The sequence below is a fragment of the Eubalaena glacialis genome, chromosome 12, assembly GCF_028564815.1.
Source record: "Eubalaena glacialis isolate mEubGla1 chromosome 12, mEubGla1.1.hap2.+ XY, whole genome shotgun sequence".
Taxonomy (NCBI): Eukaryota; Metazoa; Chordata; class Mammalia; order Artiodactyla; family Balaenidae; genus Eubalaena; species Eubalaena glacialis.
Genome location: NC_083727.1, coordinates 29,209,281 through 29,227,828, shown reverse-complemented (window position 1 = coordinate 29,227,828; position 18,548 = coordinate 29,209,281). Strand labels below are relative to the sequence as shown.

The window sequence follows — 18,548 nt, the reverse complement described above, 5'->3', positions numbered from 1 at the left end:
GAACACTTTTGATTGTTTTTTTCCCAAGGTTTTCTATAATTTGTCCCTACACAAACAATACAACCTTTTCTTCTAAATCCCCAACAAGAAAACTTCAGTTTCTCCTACTTAAAAATCCTTCTCACTCCTTTCAAAGGATCTAAATCCTACCTTTTGTCTCCCAGTTTAATTTCTGTACCATCCAACATGTCTTCCTTGAGAATCACAGCCCAATTTGATGGTTCTTCTTTCTGAATTCCCATGAAAACTTCTATTTATTTATTACATATACTTCTATTACCACACAAGCATAAATAACCTTGAATTACTTTAAAATACTTAAGATATATTTACTTTTTTTTTTAACCAGATCAATGTCCCTTAAAATGGCTCTTTTTGTTATATTTATTTTCAATCTTTCTAACACCTATTATATACCCAAGAATTGGTAAATTGTAATAACATGGCCTTGAGTAGATACTCAATGGATGCTTGTTGAAAGAACGAAGGTGGAGAATACCATACCCAACCAGGAAGCAAGACTCTCATTCCAACTTTGCTCTATTTTAATTAGAGTGATATTGGTCAAGTCAATTTATATTTTTGGTCCTCCATTTTCTTATCTATGAAAGGAGCCAAGTAAAAGAGATGAGCTTTCGATTCAGGCTTGTTCTACTTCCAGTGAATATCTATCTCATTCTATCACCCAAGCCTCACCTTCCCTTAAGAATACTTGTCAATGGTGATGTAAGAACTGCCTTTCAGTAATTCCTCATCCAGCATTCATAGCGGAAATTTACTGGGACAACGTGCTCCCTATTAACTCTCTTTCCCTTAGTTTCCACTTTTGTCCTATATTTGGAGATTCCTTGGAATCTGGAAGCACAGAAATAGCTTCAGCAAACTTGGGGAATAGGCATGAAGAGACTTTAGGGACTATGCCAGCCTGGCTCTGTGGCTCAGGTAACAGGCCAGCCAAAGCAGAGCTAGAGCTCAGAGCTGGAGGGTAAGTTCATAAAACAAGTGTAGGAACATTAAGCCTGAGGAGGAGACAAGGTTGAATTATAGGACACAGGCCAAAGCTCAGACCTCAAGCTGGCTGGCTGCTCTGAGAGCGCCAAAGGTCAAGATCCAGCAGGGGCAAAGGTGGAGGTGTGGTCAGGCGGTACGGGTGGGAGTGGTGCAGGAGGAGGTGCTTTAAGATCCAGAGATCCCAGGTGCCCTGACTCATGCATACTTGGAGGGATAAAGTCTGAGAACCTGGACATGTCAGGACTTGGGTCCAAGCTGGCCTGAGGGGTCAGGGAAAGAACGGAGCTTAGAACGGAAGTTCAGGAGCAGCAGTGAGGCACCCAGGAGAGCAGCTCCAGCAGACTGTATTCTCAACTCTGGGAAGGCTGCTGCCCACAGCCATGGGGGTCTGAACACCACACTTTGAGTTTGCAGATAAGGACGGTAGGGTGTAGGGCAGGATTCTCCTGGTGCTGGGAAGGCAGTGCCCTCTGTGTCCTCAGAGACCTTTACCAGTTTTTCCAGAGACCTGGAGGGCACGATCTCCTCCAAAGTCCTTACAGAACTGTTTGCTGGCAAGAGTTAGTGTACAAAGAGGTGTGTGCGTGATGTGCCAGGGGCGTGCTGGGTGCAGCCCTAATGACCCCAAGGCTTCTTGAGTTAAGTTCTGGATCAGCATTTCTTAACAGGCGAGATGTCTCCGGTTATGGTGGGCTCACCATCTAGACCCACGGGCAGCACACAGATTAATGTAGATCAAGTCCTCAGACAACCAAGGGTGCTCCACAGCGTCCCTCTTCTGGTGCCTCTTTCTTGCTTCCTGTGGAGAACTCCGGAATGAAGGAAACCGAGACTGTGAGGGGCTGGAGAACGCGGCAGGGATCCTAACTTTCTTGCTTAAGGAAGCTCTTAGCAAGTACCCATCTATCTGCCTTCAGGGAAGAAAACATTATTCTCTTTAGTCTTTCAAGTTCAGAATTGAGGACCAAATGCTCTCATCAGCAGTCTGTGTCCCAGTGCATATTCTTGTGGACTTAGTTTCAAATATTCTTTCCTAAATAATCCATCGAAGATGGCATAGAACCCAGACACTTACCCACCACATTTTATTTCCTTAGTGAGTAATTATGACATTTGTTCAGCTATCTAAATGTGTTCTCTGAGTCAGGTAAAGGAGAACATAATAGTTAATCAAACAACTAATTCTTGGGTACTTAAAAATATTCTAAGCACTTAATCATACTTAAAATGGATTATTAATGAAGCTTATAAACCTTTTTGCAGCTCTGAAAGTGAATTTCTCTGCAGGCTTAGAGAGTATTAATCCATTTAGATTTTTACTAAACAAATATTATTCATGCTTTAATTCCTGGGAAAAGAGCTTTAGAAAGCGAAGTTCATGTTCTGTTATCCTTCACCGGGTCTAGTAATTACTTATTCCGCGTGGGAAGCCCTGAGCTCGGGTGAAACATTTTTCAAGTTACTCCCAAACTTAGGGAACGTTAGTGACCTACTTTTTTATTACTAAAGAAAAGAATGAGAGGACAAATTGAAGACTATAAGGAATAGTTTTGCTTTAATACTGTATTTAAGGTAAATAGGTCACATTTTCGTTTTCTCAAGATTACTGTCCCACAGGAAAAAAAAATTTTAAGCAGACTATTTCATTTTAGTGTTTTTTTTAAAATAGGAGGATTAATATAAATTGCTTTCTCACCTGTTTTTAAAATAAAGGACTGAATGATAGTATTTATTTAACAAATATATATAGCAATATATTAAAAGCCTTTAATTTGATAACAGGCGAGGCAAAGGTAAAGGATGAAAGAGGATCAAGAAGAAAGAGGACAGAATATGAATACTATCAACCCCTCCCCCAAGACAAGACTGATGTTACTTTTAAAAAATAGGCAGTTCTTTGGAGTAGGGGTTGGAAACTTTTTCTGTAAAGGGTCAGAGAGTAACTCTTTTGTATTTTGCAGACCACATAACTTCTCTGTTTATTATTTGGCTTATTTTTTCCTTTTTATTTTATTTTTTTAAAGACAATACTCTTAAAATGTTTAAAACATTCTTAGCTCACACTTGTGCAAAAACAGACAGTGAGCTGAATTACACTCACAGTTGGTACAGTTTGCTGACTTCTGCTTTAGATTTTAGAATGGGGCAAATGTTGCCAAAATATGCTCACTAGTAATTTTATATAAAATTTGCAAGTAAAAGTGTTCTTGACATGGAAACTTCCTATTTTTAATGGTAAGTGGAAATCAATGTGTAAATTTTAGCTTTCCCGAGAAAAAGAAAGGCTCTTCTTTTTTTTCTTTTTTTTTTAAACTTTGGGTTTATTTATTTATGGCTGTGTTGGGTCTTCGTTTCCGTGCGAGGGCTTTCTCCAGTTGCGGCAAGTGGGGACCACTCTTCATCGCGGTGCGCGGGCCTCGCATTACCGCGGCCTCTCTTGTTGCGGAGCACAGGCTCCAGACGCGCAGGCTCCAGACGCGCAGGCTCAGTAATTGTGGCTCAAGGGCCTAGTCGCTCCGTGGCATGTGGGATCTTCCCAGACCAGGGCTCGAACCGTTGTCCCCTGCATTGGCAGGCAGATTCTCAACCACTGCGCCACCAGGGAAGCCCCAGGCTCTTCTTTTGAGGAGTAGCTTCTCTACCTTGTGGCCCTTCAATTAGGATAGCGCTGAAAGCTTTGACAAGCTTGTATATTTCCAATTTCAGGAATAAAATCATCCCTGACTATCTCCTCTGCAGGCAGGCTATTTCCTACAGCTCCAGCCAAGGCTTTCTACTCTGAAGCATGGTTTCTTCAACTGGACTCTGAGGTCACACAGTTGAGGTCACTCAAGTTCTCTACAGAATTTTTAAGGTTTGCATTTTCATTTCTAAAGGTAATAAAATAATTGATGTGATCAAATGCGGGATCATCTGGGTGATCACTGTCAAAATTGGTACCATTAGGGGAATTCAGTGCCCGATGAATTCAAGAGTTCTGGCTAATAGGAATACGAGTGAAGAACAATGATATCATAGCATCCTGTACCTAGGAAGGTTTTGCTGCAGTTTGGTTAAAACAAAGAGCTGTGAGTGAATACAGCCATCTTACCGTTTAATAACACTGTAGTATCTTCATGTCAAACCAAAATAATTCTGCTAGAGTAGTGCCAGGGGCTTGCTGCCAGCAATGGTTTAACTTCTGGAAAGCCACATCTTTGATTCAACTATCATAGTTAACTTAGATTTTATTGAATTTGGTTAATGTAGCTACTTTGTAAATTTTTTTTCAGTTTTTCACTTGTATAAGAAGTATAACTACAATAATAAAAACAGCAAGATAGCACCGTAGGTCTGTATCTGTATTCTTTAAAATACACCTATTTCTTACTTAGCGAAAAACATTAATCAATATTGCACCAAAACTCAAAAAAGCTACAGATCAGATATTTATTATAATGAGTATATATACAAAAATCTTAATAACGAAGGTATTTTAAGTCAGAGATAATAACCTATTTAAGCTAATATTTGACAAAACACATTCTGGAAGCTCAACAATTGAGACTGTCATTGTTGAAATTTATTGTAATTGACAGAATTTGACTGAAACTTAAACTACCACCGTCGCCAAAATATAATCTTTCTTGTACTATCAAAGCCTCTGAAGAAATGGGGAGCAGTTGCTTGTGCATGACTTTAAAAGTTTTGGCTTTGTTTTTGTTATCTGAATATTGTATGTGAATAAGGCAATGCAAATAAGATCTTTGTTTAATACCCAATTTTTAGTAACTAAATCTGGTGGCATTAAAGAATACATATATTTTGAAAATATGAAAGTCTCTCACTTGATTCAAAATAGATGACTTTTTTTGCACTGTCAATGATTAAACCTGTTTGTGCAATTATTGTCTTAGTTTAAATGTAACCTAGTAGCTGACTTTGCATTCATACGCTATGCTGGATTCCTAGCTAACGAGCTATCAGTATGCCAAGAAAGTATTTTGGTTGTGTGGGTCTTTGTCTATTTTACTTTTCATATATTTAACTTGGGACTTTGGTCTCAAAAACAGAAATTCCCTTTGGACATTTCTGAATTTCTTGTATCTGATTTTTTTTCTTTTGCAATGAAACCATAAACGTAGTCCTCTTTAGAGTTACCTACCTTTTTCAAGAAGGAACGGGAATAAAAGCAGTAGCTTCTACTTTTTGGTCTTAAGCTTCCTTCTAAAAATTGTTGAGGAACCCGAAGTGGTTTTGTTTATGTGGATTATATCAATCGTTATTTACCATATCAGAAATTAAAACTGAGAAGTTTTAAAAATATTTTAAATGCATTTAAAATAATAATAATCAACTCATTACCTGTTAACATAAATAACATTTTCTGAAAAATAACCGTATATTCAGAAATGGAAATAATTAGGGAGAAGCATAAATTTATTGTACATTTTTGTAGATCTCTTTAGCGTCTGGCTTAAAAGAAAATGCTGGATTTTCATATCTGCTTCTGCATTCAATATGTTGCATTATATTGTTTTGGTTAAAGTATGTGAAGAAAATCTGGCCCCACACAGATGTGTATTTGGAAAAAGGAGGAGTATTTTAATAGCCTTTCCAGATGATTATGGATATTCTTCTTTGATAGAATACCAAAACTCAGCAAGTGGTGGTTTCTTAAAGACTAGTTGCAACATGAAGTTTGAAATCATATCAATGAAATTTGCTTACTCGGTTACATTAAAATTCACTATTCTAAAAAAAAAAAATCATGTATCTACCTTGCACTTTAAATGAATATTTCACTCGTGGGTTTTGTAATATTAAGTATTGGTCATCTGGAAAATTTAGTTCAATGAGATATGCAGATCTTGTAAACGTTGACACATCATTACACGGTATCCAAGAAATCACATTCGCTAATATCACCTATCTCATCAGCATTTAAAAAAAAAGTGTTTAAGTTTTGGAAAGCTGTCAAGCTCAAGATGGCAGCTACACGTTTTGCAAAACTTTATTTTTCACTTCAAATTTTAAATTTTATCATTCACAACACATACTGCCAGGTCTTTTTTTGAAATGAGAGACACACTTTGTTCATTTTCAAGAAAATGTCTGCCAAATACCGAAGTCTGAAGAACCACAGTTGGTCTGTCAATTGCTCTTTTAAGTAAAAATAAGTAGGTTGTGCAAGCAATCACCATTATTCATAGAGGTCAAACCACCTTGGAGGCTGTTGGTCTGACGAGATTACTGCCTTTGGGTTAGGCATGCATGCTGCTCCAACTGTCTGTGGGAAGCAGGCTGATGTGGAGCAAATATGGACACTTATGCCTGGGGAGCTCCCTAGAGCTACTTCCTCAGCAGGTGTTGTGGCCACAGCAGTTCCCCTCTGAGGAGGACTGTAGGAATGGCAGCCATGCTAAGGTCTGTTGTGTCCTATAGATGGATCATTTTAACAACCATAGACTTCAGGGAACCTTCGGCAAAAGGATGAGGAAGTCTTCTACCTCCTCTTTGGGGGAATTATTTTTCTTTTAATGCTTTCTTTCTTATCATTCTTTATCCATTCCACCCCACCCTCCTCTTGGTGTTCAGTGTCCTCAACAGAGTTCCAGATGCCAGTCATCTTATTCTCACCATCCTAACTTCGCCTGCCTGTCCTGTGCTCTGCTGCTTTGTCTGATTTATTTGCCCAGAATCCTGCTGTCTGTGATGGTAACTAATGTATGACTAACCTATCTGTGTTATCAACAAGAGCTAGTGGGAGCATGAAGTTCCCTTCCCCTCTACAGAGTGGATATTTCTAAAAATGGTGGCAGGCCATTGCAGGAGCTGAGGACAAGGAAATCTTGGATGAAAGCGTGGTACTAGTCAGTGAGAAGGGGAGCTTTAAATAATACCACGCAAACATCCCCTTTGTCCACCTAGGTGTAGAGTAGGCCCAGATTGGGCCCAGTGGAACAAAAGAAATAGTTAGCAAAAAACTATAAAGTTATTTGTGTCATTATATCGGAAGCAACTAGAAAGCTAACAACTTTTCATGGTCCATTATAGCTCTTAGATCAATTATTTACTTTTTCTCATATATTACTACATATGCAAAACAACCCAGTGAGCATCTCACTTTTAGATCCATTATCTTCTCCTCTCACCTATTGTAAATTATCTACAAATAAGGTAAGATTTGCTTCATTGATCTAGCATTTAATAGAAATTTTCAGTGAAATGTTAAAACTCTAATGGAAAGAAGGCCAACTCTTTTAAAACAGATGATTATTTTTCAGATGCATATATCATACTTGTGCCACAGATAACCCAATTGGTCTGTTAAAAATTACTATGATGGTTATTGTGAATACAGATATCTAATCTACACACTTGACTTCAAGGTTTGAAGTTACTGTAAGAGAATAAGAGTTCATCCCACGGGTCGTTTGCAGAGTTTGAGAGTGATAGAGAGGGAATAATTATGTATGCGACAAAGGAGGCTGTAGTATCACACAGCATTTAGCAAGTTTTCCTCTGATTCCCATTGCCTCTGCAGTATTCAGAGAAACTCAGAAAGAACATATTTCAGAGTATCAATGGAGCCCTCAGTGCTACCTGGTGCTTTTTGTAAGGAGATTATAGATTCACCCATTAAGAACTGTAAACTTCAATGCATTTTTTAATTTAAAAAAAAGGTAGGTAAGAGTATGGGGATATCTTAACTGTATTATACAAATTTGGGTTTGAATTCCATATTTACCAGCCATGGAGTAGTTATTACAAGCTCTTTGGCTTCGGTTTCTTTCTGTGTCAGATTGGATTAACACTTGTCTTGTATGGTTGTTAGGGGATTAGAGATAATAGTGTAAGTCAAGTGCCTCGCACATGGCAAGCACCCCTGGTATTGTTATTTGGAGAAGTGCTATGGGTAAACTGTTTACATTTAAAAGACATTCACATTCTCTGAGTTTGATGTTGCTTGAAAGCCTTCTTTCCTGTCTGGTGGCTGACTTTCCCTTTTCTTATTGTTCTAAGAATACTTCTCCATTTGGCCCATTGTAAATAGTAACAATTGTTCAGTTGTTCCATCAGAAGAGAGAAGCCTTCCTGGTGCCTGGCTGACAGAGCTCCCTGTCTGAACTGTCTAACAGCTTTGGAGCTGGAGACAAAGCACTGGGCTGTCACTTCCTCCTCTGGGAAGAGAATAGGGTCCCCAACCAAAATAGATCCTCATCGTCTCACAAACACCACCCAAAATAAATACTACGGAAATGAGGGCAAAAATCCACTGTGGTGGATATTCAGACAGAATTCTTCCCAAAATAAAAATGTTTTCAAAGTTCGTAGGAAGCAGTAATGGATATTACATACAGCACGTGAATCATTGTTGTGCAAGTTTCAGTTATAAATTAGTAATATACTACATACAGGGCGGTTCTATTTGGATGGCTTGAACGTAGATAGATCTAGAGAAATATGCCTATGGAGCTACATTTACAAACAGGAATAGCCTAGGCAAAAGTCACAAGAACCAACTCACCCACGGACTTTGATGGAAAATTAGTTAAGATCTTGGCATTAAAAACCCCATAAACTTTAGCTCTCTCACATCCATAATGAAGCTTGGAATAAAAAGCTTTTAAAATTAAAGCTGGGTGCAAATTAGTGACAAAGATTGGGGGCAGGGGAAGGGACACCAAAAATAAACATTGAATTACAAGAGTAATAAGTATTTAACTTTTCAGTTAAATTATTGCTAAATTCAATTGTTTCTATTCAAACAAAATAATGATTTTTATCAGTCATAAATTTGCTAGCTTTTTCCCCTTATTGGCTTATTTCTCTATTGTCTGAACTTTAGATAACATCTAAAGCTGAGAGAAAATGCTAATTCTAATCCAAATTCAAGGTCAATTCATTGATAATATTATATAACAGAATTTGAAAAATGTCAGATCGTGTAACTTTTCAGACATAAGGAGCTTCATTTGCCTAAAAAAGTTGCATTTCTTCATTCATGAGAAAACCAGTTTATAAGAAGGTAGCATCCTGGTCTACTGAGATATTATTAAATATCTGGAGAAGAAAAGTATCTAATGAACTTTATAGTTCTGTTTCAGAAATGGGGGAGAGTTCTTCATTTAACAGATATCTAACTTTACTTTAAAGTTACTGGAATCAAAGTGGAATGATACTGATATTAAAAAAGATAATAGAAAAGAATAGGGTCCAGAAGTAGATCCAAGTATATCTGGGAGTGGAAGTCATTGGGGGAGGAAATATAATATTCATTATACATACAATTCAAAGTACATATGATAAACGAAACTGGGATAATTGGCTATCTATTAGCAAGAAAATAACATCAACTCCTATCTTACAATATTCAAAAGTAAATTCCAGCTATATTAAGGAACCAAATATAAAACACAAAAAACTGTAAAGATATTAGAAGAAAAATCAGGAAAACATTTGTATAGCTATGGAATGAGAAAAGCTTTCTTTAGCAAGATAAGAAACAGGGTAAATAATATTATATTTTTAAAAAACTATTCATACTATAGAGTACTATGTAACTAGTTTATGGAGGAAAAAATGAAAAGAGTCGATTAAATAAACATGTATAACTACTTTGTGGTATAAAGAAGGAAAAAATGAAAAGAGTCGATTAAATAAACATGTATAACTACTTTGTGGTATAAAGAAGAAAACAAATGATCTTGTATATTTACAGTACATATAAGACAGTGGGTTAATACCCCTAATACACAAAGAGCTCTTGCAAATTAATTAGAAAATGACAGATGTGAGCAGGCAATTTGCAGCAGAGGAAATATGAAGGACCAATAAACCTAAGAAAATCTACGTTTGACATCCACGTTAGTAATCACGGAAGTGAAAACTGAAACACCTGATCATCATTTGGGATGGAGGGATAGTGTTCCTGCCAGCATGAAATAACTTCAGACAAGGCCTGACACCCACTGTTGGTAAGTCTTGGGGGTAATCCTTACTCTTGAACACTTGGGATGGTTCTGTAAATTGCTCCAGTCCAAAAGTAATCTGCCAGCATTTGTCAAAATATAAAAATGCACAGAGACTTTACCTACAATCTCAGTTCTGCATAGTTACATGACAGAAATAAAAATAAACTATATAAACCTGTATACAGGTGTGCTTATTGAAGGAAAAACGCAGAACCGTGTGATGGTTAAGAGCACGGCCACTAGAGTTAGACTCAGTGAAATTCAAATCCATAACTTACCTTGTAAGTTATTCAATCCTTATGTGCCTCAATTTTCTTATCTGCAAAAAAAGAAGGCAAAATAATATCTATCACATGAAATTTTTATAGAGATTAAACGATAGAATGCATGTTAAGTGCTTAAAACATTGTCTACTATATTTTAATACCAAATAAATATTGGTTAATACTATCATTATTTGTAATAACAAAAACAACCTGGATATCCATCAGCAAGGAGAATAATTGAACAAACTGTACTATGTAGCCATTAAAAATAATGAGTCATATCTGTATGCATGTATTTGTCCAAGATACATTCAGCGAAAAAGTACAAGCTACAGTTTGATATATTGTATAATGCCAATTTTAGAATAAAAGCAAAACTAAATAATTCTTTTACAGATGTGCCTACTTTTGTAGTAGGATAAGATTTTGATATTAACCATGTTTTGTTTTTTTTTTTCTTCCAGTAGTTCACATTTTACCCCCTTCTACCATTACCCCCATTCAGGCCCCTAGACTGCTCCGGGCGTGTTGTTCCCTATGAGGTATGAACAGACAAAAGAATCGTCCTAGCAACCTGTTTCCAAAAAGTCAAACTTGCAAATATTTGAGGGTTGGAGAAGAGAGGGGTCTCCCCACTGCCTGACTGGAAAAAGGTATCTGACAGAAATGAAAATACAAGTGTACAAAACACGTGTACAAGGATGCTTATTAAAGGTTGGAGAGGAGATGCTCCCAGCTTGGGGAGAGGTGACAGTGTATTGGAAGGAAAGCAGTGAGTGTGGAGGTGAGCCTGGAAGAAAGGGGCCCAATGCCAAAAGCCTCAGATGGGGCCTGAGCAACTGGAAAACTACAGCTAGGCTGGTGGGATCTAAGACCAGAGGAAACTGTACTCGATATCCAGGTGGAGGCCAGGGAGGCTGGCAAGAGCCTACAGAGGAAATGGCTGTAGGGAGCCAGGCAGGTAAGGCCTCAGGCAGCCTGGCACAGATTGCTGTGGCTCAGACAGGGCACAGAAACCACCACACCTGAGAAGGTCTGACAACAGGGGCCAATGCATTTGTGGGAACCACAACCATTTGTGGCCAAGGCCCAGATGAAGGAAGTATCAATATCACTATGATTACCAAGAATCAGATGCTGTTCATGCTCTCCCTCCCACTCAATTTCTTGGTACTACGTAACCCCCTCCCTGAAATGCAGGCCCAGTTATAGGAGAAAAGGAGGTTATTCCAAATTAACTGAGACTGAGTGGCCACCTAACTGATGGGATGGAACCTCAAGCCAGAAATTAATTTGAGTTAAAGAAAAATTAAGTTATATTTCTTCCTCATCAAAGTTGTGGACTCATGCCAGTTACAGGCATTTTAATATATTTATATGTCGATGATGAAAATACAAATTGTTAAAATGGACCACCTAGAAGCAGGGGAGAGGCCATAGAGCTGGAAGGGGAAGGAGAAATTATTAGTTTTAATTTAGATATTTCTGTAAATTTAAATAGGTGAAGCAAATAGGCATTCCTTGTGTCAGTTAATTGACTGGAATAGTATTAAATGTAAAGACAAGTGCAGATGCAACAACTATAAAAATCATTTTATAGTACATGATAAAAGTCATGATTCAAATGCCTATTTTGGGCGAATTACTAATATTCTTATGCCTCAGTTTACTTATTTATAAAATGAAGGGGTTGGATTAACTGATTTATATAATCCATTCCTGTTCTTTAAAAGGTACAACCAAATATGGTAGAAAAGAGTCATATTTGTGAAGGATCTTGGATAAGTAAAGACCTTCTAAGTTAATGTTCTAAAGATAACGGCTATAGGAACTACAGTGGAAAAACAACACTGTTCCATGGAACAGGGGTTTGGTTGCCAGTCTCAGCTCTGCCAATTATTTTCTGTGTAACCTTGGGCACGACAGCTTAAACACTTTGGGTTTCAACTCTCTAAACATCTCTGAAGTAGAAGTGCCCAAACCTGTCTGTACACTAGAATCAATCAGAGGTTTCAAAAAATACACATGCCATACAGCCAATAAGAATATGTACACATGCTACCAAAAACATGTACAAGAATGTTCACAGCAGCACTATTTGTATTAACTCAAAACTAGAAACAATCCAAATGCCCATCGAAAGTAAAATGGATAAAGAAATGTTGGTATACTCGCGATTGGATACTATAGAGCAGGGGTCAGCAAACTTTTTTCTGTCAAGTGCCAGATAGTAAATATTTTCAGCTTTGGCAGCCAAACAGTCTCTGTGGCAACTAAACTCTGGCATTGTTGTGTGAAAGCAGCTGTAGACAATACAGAAACAAATTAGCCTGAAGGCTTCATGATCCATGCAGGAGGCAGACAGGAGACCTGCCCTGGGTGCTGCCAGCCCTCTCACTATAGCTCACTTCTAATCTTGGCCTAGCCACACTGGCCTTCTTTATTTCCCTCAAAAGCACCAAATTCATTCCTGCCTTAAGATTTCTGCACTTATTATTCCCAATGCTTCTACGGTCTGCCCCAAACTCTTTGCCCATCTGGCCCCTTTTTATCATTCCTAACTCTCAGGTACCTCCTCAGTAATGCCTTCACTGGCCACCCAATCTAATTGCATCCCCATCACTCTATCCCATCATCTTTATCACATCACTTATTTTCATCATAGCACTCCCTTATCTATTATCCATTTTTATTTATTGCCTGGTTTCCCTGTATAGAACATAACCTTCATAAGAGAAAAGTTGTGTGCTTCTCTCCGTTGGAAAAAATTATCCAAGACTCAGAAACAAGCAAAAGAAATTACTGCGTGTACACTTAGTTTTAGTACTGGGCACTGTCTAGAGCAGAGATAAGCAAACGTTTTCTGTAAAGGACCATGCAGTAGATATTTAGGCTTTGTGGGCCAGAAAAATCAAAACTGAGAAAACAGAGAAACAGTTTTCACAATTTTAAAATTGATACCATTCAAAACAAAATAATAATTGAATACAGTTTCTGATAACATAGGTCTATTAATATGAAGAATGAAATTCTTTTGGGGAGTATACATTTTGCTTCATTGAAGTTCAGAGTATGATCAAAATCAATTGCAAATGTTCATCTAATGCTGTTCTGTACTGAGATTTCATATATCTCATCTTCACACAGATAGGTATTGCCAAACCCTGATAGAATGTGATTCAATTGAGAATATTCATTTATAAAATTCTATTACATTCTCCTCCTGACATTTGCTCAAAAAATCATAATAATAGTTTACCACTGCTAAGCCATCAGAAGAAGAAGAAAGAGGAGGAGGAGAAGGAGGGGGAGGGGGAGGGGGAGGGGGGGAGGGGGAGGGGGAGGGGGAGGGGGAGGGGGAGGGGGAGGGGGAGGGGGAGGGGGAGGGGGAGGGGGGAGGGGGAGGGGGGAGGGGAGGGGGGAGGGGGAGGGGGAGGGGGAGGGGGGAGGGGGAGGGGGAGGGAAAACAAATAATTAGCCGGGCAGTGCTTCAATAAAACTTTATTCACAAAACAGGAGGTTGGGGGCTTCCCTGGTGGCGCAGTGGTTGAGAATCTGCCTGCCAATGCAGGGCACATGGGTTCGAGCCCTGGTCTGGGAAGATCCCACATGCCGCGGAGCAACTAGGCCCGTGAGCCACAATTACTGAGCCTGCGCGTCTGGAGCCTGTGCTCCGCAACAAGAGAGGCCGCGACAGTGAGAGGCCCGCGCACCGTGATGAAAAGTGGCCCCCGCTCGCCGCAACTAGAGGAAGCCCTCGCACAGAAACGAAGACTCAACACAGCCAAAAATAAATAAATTAATTAATTAATTTAAAAAAAAACAAAAAACAAAAAACCAGGAGGTTGACCCCCTGCTATATAGCAATGAGAACAAACTGTAACTACATGCAATAACATGGATGAATTTCACAAACATTCTGTTGAATAAGAGAAGCCAAATACAAAAGAACATACACTGTGTGGCTCCATTTATATAAATATCAAAAATAGGCAAAAGTAAGCTATGATGTTAGAAGTCAGAATATATAGTGGTCATCTTGGGAGAGAGTGACTAATAGGGGGCCTAAAGGGGTGTCTTCTGGTCTGGATTGATCTATTACTTGATTTGAGACTGTATTCACTTTGTGAAAATTAGTGGAACTGTACACTTACAGGCTTTGTACTTTTTTTTTTTTTCCTGATGTAAGCTTGACTTCAGTGAAAAGTTTACATAAAAATTAGATATTTCAGGGTCTCATTCTGTAAGAATCTGTGTTAGTTGGTTGGAGGTGTGGCCTGAGCGTCTGTCCTAAACCAGCCTTGAAGACTTAAGTGACCTCCCCAAGGTCACAGTATTGGCAGAGCTGACACAGAGCAAGTTCTTACAGAGCAAGGTCTTACAGACCAAGTGCTCAGAGTTCTGGGCATGGAGTAAGTCAGCTGTGCAGAAAGAGAGCACACCCAGCACCTGCCCTTGAGAATGGACTGGTAATTAGCTGAAGGAAGCCAAGTTTACATTCCAGACTTTAACCTAGAGTGATATTTGCACTATCACCTGAATATTCTCATTGGCCTCTGCCACTTGGGCAGCACCCAGTTCAGAGCTTCATAGATTTCTAGAGTTACTGGGAAGCTGCCAGGAGGCTTTCAGAGCTCAGCATAAGCCCAGTAGCCGGCTCTCCAAGCGGATGATCCCAGCATTCTTTCTCGTTCCCTGAGCCTCTTAACCTTTCTGTAAGGCATTGTGGTATAGCAGACACAACCTGAAGTTTGGGTTGAAACAGATAAAACTTCACATTCTGGTTTTGCAATTTGTTGGCAAATTACTGAATTTTACCCAACTCTAATTTGTAAAAATAGGCATAAAATCTCCTCCCACTTACTTCATCCCCCACACCCCTATGACATGCCAAGTTTCTTTTCCTCTTTTTGTATTCAATATTCATTGAGCCAACATTTATGTGTCAAACACTATTAAGGCTTAAGGATTATCTCACTTAATCCTTGTCAGTAAAGAAGGTTCATTCATGAACCACATTTTATACATGAAGAAACTGGGAATCAGAGAACTTAAGCGACCTGTCTAAGGTCACACAGGTAATAAGAGATGGAACCAATTTCCTGCTGAAGAAATCTAACTAGGAGCCTAGCCCTTAACCTCTGCTTGGGAAGAAGACAGTGCCTGGCAGCCGTCACTGTGTCCGGCCCATGGATGATATTCAATAGATGTTAATTCTGCATTCCCTTTTTCCTCAGAGAGCTATGAATCAGAGTTGAGTCTTGACAGTCAGAAAATCTAGCTTCTAGTGGCTTGGTAAGTCACTTTTATTTCCTTACCAATATAATAACAACACTGGATTGGATAAACCTGAAATGCTTCTCCTTAAGCTAAATGAATTTGTACTCTCTATGAATGTTTGCTCCAAACAGAAAATAGGACAGAACATTTTTGTCCTAAAATTTTATGAAAATTTTGCATTTGCCTCCATAATCTGAATTTCTTTTAAAAATAGATATTAAATTGTGTACTAGCCAAACCTCTACCACACACATACTGACCCACACTCACCTCAACCCATCCTGCAGCTCCTGTTTGACCCTTTACTCCAGGGACACCTCACTCATGGTTGCACATTCCCAAGGGTATCCTAAAATCAACTCTCAACTTGGTTTGAAAAGCAGAGTTTTTTGTTGATTTCTTCAAGCCTCTGTACCTGTACCATCCTACTAATTTGTGCGATGTGAAAGCATATGACACAGAAGCTCTCCCACACCTGACATGAGTCCCTAAAATTCATCTACAATGGAAGAAGTTATTCTCATTAAAACAATCTATGCACTTTTGACATCTTGCCAACTTGGCAGATAATGCTGAATTTTCTACAAATTGAAAAGTGGTGATGGTGATGTAGTTGGTGGTGATGGTACTGATAAAATATAACCCTGTTTCCATATGGGATGGTTTCTTTTATAAGAAAAAGGTGAAATATGGACCAGATTTGGAAACCATTAGACTAGCAAGAACATGTAGAGAGGAAGAATGGCAAATTCACAGACGAAACTAAGGATTGTTTTCCTATTACTCACTTTCCGGTCATTTGTCTACATCTAAAACCCAATGAATATTTAAGGGAGAATGAGTTTTGTTCAAGCCATTTGCAGAAGTAAAAACAAAGGTTGATTTGAGTACTAAACCAATATTTTGCAGAATTTTAGAGTAACATTTAAAATAAGTTGTTATAATTTATGGGATATACATAGAAGCATAACATTTTAAAAAACAAACCATTAAAAACCACTGTTAATTTTGGACGGCACAATAGCCAGTAGGGTTGAAAGATTTAGCATTCCAGTAATAAGAGTTTGGAATTCCAAAACATAGAAAAATTGTCATTTTTATTGTTTTGCTTAGTTTGGTTTTATTCCAGGAAATTAGGAGACACTGGGCCAGACAGTATAGATGACAAGTCATGACGTGAACGCTTCCTATGAGACAGGAAATGCTCTCAGACCCTGCACATGACCCCGACAAAGTCTGATCTTTGTTTTCAGTACATCCCTTTGCTTCTTTTTACTTAATTCTATGTATTGTGTCCAGATGAGACAGAGAGAAAACTGCAATTTTTCTTTAGCAGGATAATATGCCTGCTAAAGAAATTGCTCTTATGGCACCGAGGAATAAGTGAACGCACTTCCCACTGATTTATGAAGATATACTTGATATAAATGGAGTGACTGGCTATAGTAGCTTTTCTAAGGATTTCATCATAAACTTTTTCAGTTCCCAAATGCTAGTGGTTTCAAACACACACAAACACACATGTGTATTTGTGTGTGTGTGTGTGTGTGTGTGTGTGTATGTATATATATACACATATATGATTGGTTTTCAAGTGATTTCAGATTTTTAAAAAAGGAGTCACTAAACATCAGTTTTAACAATGAGTACATGTTGAATTTGTGTTTCTGAGCTATTACTATTTTGGTCATGCAGACTTTGGGAATTAATAACCCAGAATATTTCCTTTATCATTTTGAGACTGATTCATGCTGTCTTTGAATCTGCCCACCTGGAAGTGTCATGAAAATTTTTCCTTAAAAAACTGGAGTTGGCTTCAGTTCAACTCTGATTCCATCCATTGTCCCAAAGGCATGCTCTTATTGCTGCAAAAAAGAAAAAATATATATATAATGCATTTTAAAATTATTAAATAATGCTAGCTGAAACATGCAAATTTACAGTAACATTAATACAAAGTTATGGTAAAAATCTTTCCTCCTATAAGTACTTCTGATGAAATTATAGCAACATTATTTCAAGCTGAACCAGAAAACTGCAATAGAATATGTTTCAGCCCATTTGCTATACAACAAGTTTTTATTGCTAAAATCCCATTTTACTTTAGTATCATTTTTAAGGCATGTATTTGGTCATCATGTGAGGGGGTGGAATGAGAGCCGTCAGCATTTGAAAAGGGAATTGAGGTGTTGGAAGGGCCATGCTCTTTCCGGAGGCTTTAAAGAAGGACCTTTCCTCGCCTCTTCCAGCTTTTAGTAGCCCCAGGTATCCCTTGGCTTGTAGCAGCATAACTCCAATCTCTGCCTCTGTCTTTACATCACCATCTTCTCCATGTGTCTGTGTCTTCACATAGTGTTCTCTGTCTGTATGTCTTTCTCTTTTGTTAGAAGAGAGTCTTTTTGGACTAAGTGCCCACCCTACTACACATGACCTCATCCTAACTAATTACATCTGCAACAACTGTATTCCAAATAAGGTCATTCTGAGGTGTTGGGGGTTAGGATGTCAACACACATTTTGGGGGGCCTGGGGATGCAGTTCAACCCATAACATCCGCCTTAGCAGGTGTTCTAGATGCTAGGATTACAGCACGAATATCACAAAGTTCATGCTCTCCAAGTGCAAGGAGATTGACATTAAACAAAACCCAAGAATATCAGTTAGTTATAAGGGCTACATGGACAATTATATAATAGGGCACCTACTTAGACTGGGTGATCAGAAAGATCGTTGTAGGGTGACCTTTAAGCTGAGATCCCAAGGCAAGACAGAGGTAGCCATGCAAAGATGGAGAAAGAGGATTCCAGGCAAAGGAAACCAAGGGTTCCAGGGGAGACGAGCTAGTCATTCTCCCACTACTCACAGCAAAGTCTGTCAGCAGAAAGGATTTCCTTTCTTTCCATGAATTTATCTATTACTTCACAAATTATGTACTTGAGTTTGAGCTTCTAGTAGGTAATTTTCTGTGAAGTTATGGACAGGTGGAATAGCAACCCAAGAAACGGAAATCTTTGTGTTCTAAAATACAGGATTC

The 18,548-nt window shown here is 38.5% G+C and overlaps 1 long non-coding RNA gene across 1 annotated transcript in view; it reads right to left on the bottom strand.

Moving 5' to 3' along the window:
* The window catches only part of LOC133102469 (uncharacterized), a 54,704-nt gene extending 37,329 nt beyond the window's left edge, over positions 1-17,375 (bottom strand). The window contains exons 1-2 of the long non-coding RNA XR_009702961.1: positions 17,286-17,375; positions 10,247-10,287 (exon numbers count right to left, since the gene is read on the bottom strand). This is a non-coding gene — a long non-coding RNA (uncharacterized LOC133102469). The remainder of the gene's footprint in view (positions 1-10,246; positions 10,288-17,285) is intronic.
* Between the last annotated feature and the right edge of the window lie 1,173 nt (positions 17,376-18,548).